At 33.3% G+C, this 8,285-nt stretch overlaps 1 protein-coding gene and 1 non-coding gene across 2 annotated transcripts in view; one reads left to right on the top strand and one right to left on the bottom strand.

The window, feature by feature from the left end:
* The window catches only part of LOC118737661, a 196,844-nt gene that overhangs the window by 154,843 nt on the left and 33,716 nt on the right, over positions 1 to 8,285 (top strand). The window lies entirely within an intron of this gene.
* Trnap-ugg lies at positions 7,616 to 7,687 on the bottom strand. Its single transcript has one exon. It is a non-coding gene; the product is annotated as a tRNA-Pro (tRNA).

Here is an 8,285-nt window from a genome sequence, read left to right as displayed (position 1 = left end):
AAGCATCTCATCTTCCATCCGAATCAACCAAAAAGTGAAAATTGATTGACACCTAAGCCCCCTTTCCGTAGACCAGGTCACATATATGTCTTAACCTTTAATTTCGCTCAGACATTTATTTAACTACTTAGGCCGGCACATGAAAACTTAAGTTGGCCATACAATAAAAATACGACCTAACTTTTGCAAATCCATCGATTGTTTTATTGCTGGATATGCATACTTTCAGAAAATATTAACAAACTCTGGGCTGGTATGAATTGTCATAAAATTGTCGCACAGTGTTATTAATAGAATAAATAATAATTTAAAAAACTAAAAACCGTTTTTAAAGCAGATAGAACTTAAAAGAAGAAAATAATCTTGAATATAAATATGTTTAAAATAATCAACAGAAAAAAAAATCGAATCATTTTCAAGAAGCGTGTAGTGCTCGAAATTATTTAATTGTTAATTAATAGTGGTTTAAAAAAACGAATTGATATTAGACTAAATAAATGTAAAGTGATTAACACAAAAACTTATCTACATCTATATATTAAGACGCTAACATAAATTTTGCCAGCATTCGTTTGACGATTCTGCCGAATTGATTCTAAAACCAAGGTATTTTTTTGCAGATGTTTTTATGGCTTCAAAAGTGATTGAAAATTACGACCAAAATCCTGCTTTAAAAATTAACGTATTTGTGTATAGCCGTTGCTACAACCTGAGTTGATTTCGCATTTTGTTTTACTTCGTATTTGAAGTATTTTTATATAACTTAAGTTATTTTTTTTTTTATAAAAATATCTATAGTTCATTCTTTAAAAAAAGAACGTTTAGATCCCTGTTTCAAACATTGTTTAATATTAAAGAAAAATAAATTCAACAAACTTTTGTAAAAGTTTCGAGCTTTTTAATTAGACATCTTAGAAGGATTCTAATTATGCAATTTGTAGCGCATTGAATTTTAGTAGAGTAAAGTGCAAGTTTAAAATGGCCAAAAATCACTGTTGATTTTTACGATTTTTTTTTTTGTCGCATTTGTTTCCATATAACAAATAAACACAATTTATTTTTATATTGAAGTAAATCGTAACATCTTCGCAAAAAAAAATTCTAGAAAATCAACGGTAATTTTTTGCCACTTGAAACTTGTACGCTATCTACTCGAGTTCAATGGGCTACAAAACTACATACTCAGAATCTTTCTGGGAAATCTAATTAAAAAAGCTGGGATTTTTTACGAAAGTTAGTTGAATTTTTTCTCTTTAATAAACATAAAGTTTGAAACTTGGAATTACACGGGTTTTGTTAAAGAATGAACTATATTTAAAAAAAAAAAAAACCAGAATGAAATAGCAAAAAAAAAATTGCATTTTTTCGACCACTGTATTTTTTAATGCCTGAATTGCATACCTTTCAACATTTGCATCGTTGATATTTCAATGGGATCTTATCAGCGTTTTGTCGTTTTTTTTTTTCAATTGTCAAACATTTTGAGTTACCTTAGACGGAAGTCGTTTACTATGTCTTAAATGCACTAAAATGATAAGTTATAATTTACGTCAATTCGACTGGCGTGCAACAGGCGCTGACTACTTGTCAATAGCTTCAAGACCCACTAACATTTTAGCATCCGTTGCAGATGTTGATGTTATTGCTGTAGCGGTTGCGGCGGTTGCCAGCTTGTGCCATGGTTAACCACTTTTGATCAGCTGATTGCTGCTCGACTCAAATGCCATTTACTGATCCTCAAAACTGCACTCGCTCGCCTGACTGCCACTCAGATGACGCTCCATTGCAACATACACATATGTATGTATGTGTGTATGTATGTATGTAAACGTAAGTGAGGTGAAACAAGTGAGCGAGATAAGTAGCTGCTTGCAAAGTTGACTTGATTTTGCCATCATTGCTTAATGCTGCTGCTTTTGCTGCTGTATACATATGCTTGTTACAACTGGTTCATTTGTTTTGGTTTGTTGTTGTTGGGAGCTGACGAGCACCCATCTGTCGCCGCAAACAACTAAGATGCTTGTTGCATTCAACACCAAAAAATTAAGTAGCTGCAACGGGTATATTTCTTGTTCGTTGAAATTGCAATGCTTGTGCAGGTGATTCGTTGCTCTTTGGTATATCATTATCAAATTGTATTTTAAGCAGTTCACTATCACTGCTAGGCAGGCAGGCAGGCAGCCAGCCGATCCTGTCATCATCATTTGCGGTTGTAGTGAAAGTTGCTCCACGTCGTTTATTAGTTTTACTCTCGTACAATACTTTTGACAAATTCCCGCAGCATACATTACATTGCTTAAGTATCTATGAATGTACGCTATGAATACATAAGCAATTTGCGGTATTTGGAATAATGCATTGCAAGTTATTTTATTCACAGGGAAGCCAACTCCCCGATTTGCGGGGAATTTCAATGAGGAATCGGGGGCTTGCGAGGAATTAGGTGTCAACTAATTTTGTTCTTCTTTGTTTTACCAATTTCATAATGAGTTAAAAAAGTTCCATAAGGAATGCAACTGCAACTAAAAGTACATTAGCTTTCATATAACGAATAAACAATTTATTTTTATTTGGAAGAAAACCGCAATACCTTCGGCAAAAAAATTCAAAAATGAAAATCTTTAGCCACTTAAAACTTGCTTTTTATTATACCCGAAAATTTCTAGAAAATTTAGTTAAGAAGCTTGAAATTTTTACGAAAGTTTGTTGATTTTTTTTTTAAATATTACACAAGGTTTGAAACATGGATTAATATGGGTTTTGTTAAAGAAAGATCAATATTAAAAAATGACTCGAAATTAAATAACAAAATAGTAATAATAATTGTGAAAACTGGTCAAACATTTGGGTCGACCACTGTATGTATGTAAATATTATATATACATTTTTTTTTTTTCTTTATTTTTTAACTAACTTTGTAAACGCTTCGTTTGGTTTATGAATACATAGGTAGATGAATATCATTTAAAAATAAAATAAACGGAAAGACCAGCAATATATCAAAAGACATATTTTTTTTGTAAATAAGGACATGTCTATCTATGGGTGGAGAATTTTACGAAATTTCGGACAAAATCGCTGCTGTAAAACGAATATCTTTCCATTTTGTTCATTTAAATAAAATTTGATTTTTTATCATTTGTCATCAATATTTTATACTTCATTAAATTGAAATTAACTATGGAACAAGTGGCAGCTGCCTTCAAAATATTTTGGAAATAAACCGTTTTCCCAAACCTGTTTATTTGTACATGTATGGTGGCACCCCATTTAAAAATATTTTCGAAAAAAGAAATTCTTAAATATCATCTTATGGAAACTTTTGAAAAAAATGGGATTTGACTTTTAAACAGGTAGCAACCTTCTTCAAAATATTAAAAAATAAAGCTTTCTTAAACCTCTTCGTATGCCATCCATATTTTAAAACTTCATTTAACTTAATAAAATTGTATTTAAGCTATTAATTAGGTGGCAATTCTCTTTCTCCCTCTCTCTCTCGAAAATAATTTCATAATAAAGTTTTTTTTCTATCGAGTTCGGTTGTGAAATTTCGTTGATCGTATAATTTGCAATATAGTTTAATTTTTTAAGCAGATGGCAACCCTCTTCAAAACACACTAAATTCAGGTCGTAGGCTATATCTATGCCGAATTTACTTACGCAGTCGCTCACGAACTTCACATTTGAATCGATTAATTACACTGTGAGACAAATGGTACGGGTCAGTGATCGTGAAGGGTTCAAACTACCGGGAAAAGTTATATCGGTAAAAAAGAAGTTATACGTGTCCCGGCGTTTCGCTGGGTCACGTCTAGGAATCGTTGTTGATTATATAGAAAAACGTTATATGAACAGATTAAAGAAATTGTAATTTTATTTTTTTTTTAATTTGTTTGAGCAAAATCAGACTAGTGGTTCTCGAGTTATGTCAAAAAAAGACCACCAAAGGTGACAATTTCCCCTATATGATAGTTATATATATATCAGAGAACAGCTTTGAGTATGATCGAGCCTTTTTGATCACACTCACTAAAAATCAAGCACAAGCGAACGCCACACTCGGCTACTATGTGTTCGATCGAGATGCATACCCGACAGCTGCTTTGGTTACGAACGAGTCTGTTCGATCACCCTCGCTATAAATTGAGCACAAGCGAACACCACACTCGGACACCCGCAGCTAACCCGAAAATTTGTGTAACAATGAAACGGACACCCGAACATTGCGATAAAATGCAGGACAACAAAGAAATTTACGCTGAAGGTAACTGGCGCCAATATGTTCCCACAAAGCATACGAAAATGTTGTTGCTTTGTGCTTGTGCATACGCAATGAAAAAATTAGAAGCGAAGTAGACAAAAATGTTTTTGCATCTATTTCGTATAGTTTCGCGTGGAAAGCTGTGTGTGTATATATTAGAACACAGCCTAAAACTATGTAGGTATAGGGCTTGGGCATTGCCGATCTACACACATTTATACCTAAATGGATGTAGGCGTCGTGATGTCGCATTTTGTATGAGCAAAAATATAAGAAATGGTTAAATGTACACTTAAACAAACTACCGAAAAATTCAACCTTCTCTTTGCCCTCTACGCACAAAAACTAAGAACACCGCGATGAGAAGGCAACATTTTTTGTAGAAACAAAAACGTCATAAGCCAATCAAGAAAATTTTGTGCACACTCGGGTTGAAACTCGAACACCCGGGTATATTGAGCTGCAAAGCACCCGAACCCAATCAAGTATGTATGAAAAGCAATCGGGTGTTGTGGCCAACATGTTCGTCTTGAGCTCAGTCGATAACGAACAATACTTCTGCTCGTATACAGAGAACGATGCAAAACGGGTTTTGTTAGATGATCGAGTATACACGAAAATCATGCACCCGCTGCAGATGTCTGATATATATCTCGATTCCTAGACGTGACCCAGCGAAACGCCGGGACACGTATAACTTGTTTTTGACCGATATAACATTTCCCGTTGGTTTCATCCCATCCCTATTTTGACTGTCGCATAGTGTTACCAAAGGGAATAAGTCAGCATTTTTTCGATATGACGGTTTTGATGCAGTTCGGTTCCTTTAAGGGAGCTCTGTTGAACTGCATCAAATTTGCCATATCGGAAAAATGCTCACTTATTCCCTTTGGTAATTAACCGATTCATTTATAATATCAGTATGATTTTATATTGTCAATTAAATTCATTTTAAATGCCTAAACTGATAACAATGCTCGTCAAAAATATTTTCAAAATAGGTATCTACAGCTTTCTTAAAACCTCACTTGTATGATATGACACACATCGCAAACGATCTTCAGAGGTGACACAACTCAAAATTACACGTTCGTCAGAAAATTCGTGAAACAATTTCTTAGTCACATGCTATTCATATGGACAACAAAATATTACAAAAATTTGCCTCAGCTTTTGCTAAAAGATAAATAAAAGCTCTATGTACATTTTTAGCGGGAAATTTCAAAGATGCCAAACTTTCAATTGTGTCACTTCTGAAGATCGTGCGTTATATGAAAATATTTTATCTAACTTTCAAATTATTTGAATTGAGTTTAACTTTTTGAGGAGGTGGCCAGCGATTGGTAATCGCCACTTAGAACCAAATAAACTCTAGAGAAAGGGCATGCAGCGCCGTACCGCTTGGTAAGTTAGAATTGGTATCCCAAATTTTCTGACTAAGGGCCGGTTGTTCAATATCCGGTTAATACAAATCGAAGGTAGGAGCTGCGGTTAAACATAACGACTGCTTTATCGATTACATGTTATACGCATGATGGCGAAAACGTCGAAGGTGTGGTGGTAGCAATGCACAGACTTGGAAAAAATTAATATTGGTAGATTTTACATACAAACAAGTAATTTTTAAGCAAACAACAAAACCGACTTCAATTCTCATATAAAGATTTAAGATTATCGTTAATTTCTTCACGATTCAATTATTGGATCTAAACAAAATTAGTATGGGACCACCCCTGCGGTACCACCTTTCCGATGAAATAAGATTTATCGAACTCGGTTAAGGTGGTCCAAAGTTATGCGGTAACATACATAAAAAACAACAACAAACAAATATTCCGACGAAATGATAACCTCCTCGTTTTTTTAAGTCGGTTAAAAATGGTAGAAGTTGGTAGATTTTGTTAAAAGAAACAATAGGGCTGTTCAGAATCTTGTGCATATGCTATAGTATTTGCAGCAAGCAAAAAATTTGCAAATGCAATTCCAACTGCAAATCCAAGACAATTTCCACAACATCCTAAACAGCCCTAATATTTTAGAGTGTATACTCATATATATAGGGTAAATCTAGGCGAATTCACATAATTTGTTGTTACTTGAGCAGCTGGATTTCCGCCTCGTTGGTTCTTAAAGTCAAAATTATGTATGTATTTGTTATAGATCTTACTGTTATTATGCGTGAAATTTGTTAGTGTAAATTTATATGAATTCGCCTCTTTTACATAAATTACCTATCTAATATTGTTTCTTTCAACAGAAAAAAATCTACCAACTTTATGTAAATTGTATTTTTTTTTTACAAAACAGTAAAAAATACATTTATTTCCCGCCAATAAAACATTAAACAAGAAACATGTACATAAAACTCGGACGAATCACGCCATGCATGGTCGAATGAAACTCGATTCGAAACGAATGAAATAAAATGATAGTTCCTTTCTCCAAAATACTTTTTAAATTGAAAAAGCGAACTGACTACTAAATGCGGTACTTAATCTTAAAAATATTTTCGATTAGAATTTGATTCCAATACAGATGCCATGATTAGGACCGTGTAATATTTTAAAAAAGAGCTCAACTAATTACTCTCCACTTCAAAATTTTTTTGATTAAAATTAGATTTGAAATCATTGAAATTTGAAGACCATTCATTTGGCAGCCCCACAAAAAACGTATTGCAAACAAAAATATTTACATAAACAGCTGATAAGAGATGCAATTTAATTTTTAAATTGCTTATGGTCAGAGTTAACTTTTCTTTTTTTTCAGGTGTGTTCGATGGCAAAATATATATACACTGCGTTTATGTAAATCTCTTTGTTTCCTTTCCGGAAAGAATTGGTAGATTTTTAGGCTTTGTTGGTAAAAATGGTTGAAAATAAATACAGCTAAAAAATTGATAGATCTACCAATAAAGTGATAAAGTCCATGCACTGGGTGGTAGCGATAACATAGACATTGAGCAACGGGCCCTAATACTCACTCCTAGCGAGTCAGTAAAATCGTTAGTGGTAGCAGCACGGGTAATACCCAATCGCTAGCGAATTGCCTAATGACCATTACTGCATCCAAGGGAACTGTCGAAATGAACAATAATAAAGTACAAAGAAATCATGATTTGTCCATCTTAGTTAAAAGTATTATTGCATCAACAATGTTTGCTTTTAACTGCATACATTCAAATGTATGTAGAAAAAAAAATTTCAATCCACTTCGCTGGTCAGTGGATGTCGGCACTGTTTTTAGTTACATCCGAACATTTAATTAAGTTTTTACGTTATTTACAGCCACACTGACATATATCAATCAAGAAATTTTACCGTTAAAAAATAAAAAAAAATAAAATAAACGTTCGGGCTCAACCGGGATTTGAACCCGGGACCTCTCGCACCCAAAGCGAGAATCATACCCCTAGACCATTGAGCCGCATGCCAACTGGCTGTCTAATGTCTGTTTTGTTAAGACTGTATACTCTTCCTCACCCTGCATTTTGATATCACAAAAAAAAATTTTTTGCGCTTTGGTCACCCTGTTGTTTAGCATGGTATTTAACCCGAATTGCAAAGCTGTGAATTGGGAAATGTAAGCAAACAGCATTCAACGTTTTTCAATGAAAATTGGGGTGTAAAGTTAGTTGGTAGGTTATTAGTTTAACACTAGAAATTTAAAGTGAAATTAATAAAACAAATATTTTATAAGCATTTGAAAGTTACAACGAAGTAAATTGGAATAATAGTACTCATATTGGTTTGTATATACGTACATACATATGTATGTATGCATGTGAAAGTATTCGTTTATGCATTTGTCATTTCACGAAATCATTTCATAAAAAGTAGTTAAAAATGCCAAATGTACAAAAACGTGTGTTTCCACTATACATTTAATTTTTTTGAATTATTTAAACAATTAAAATATGTGTAAACTAAGTGAAACTGTTACAAATGGTAGCACAAAAAAACTTGCATTTGTACATACATGCATAAGCTCACATCTGGATAAGCTTTCAAAATTAAAAAAAAAA

The sequence above is a fragment of the Rhagoletis pomonella genome, unplaced genomic scaffold (assembly GCF_013731165.1).
Source record: "Rhagoletis pomonella isolate Grant_MI unplaced genomic scaffold, Rhpom_1.0 Rhpom_scaffold_00004, whole genome shotgun sequence".
Lineage (NCBI taxonomy): Eukaryota > Metazoa > Arthropoda > Insecta > Diptera > Tephritidae > Rhagoletis > Rhagoletis pomonella.
The sequence above is the reverse complement of the archived record's forward strand: the minus strand, read 5'-3'. Positions and strand labels throughout refer to the sequence as shown.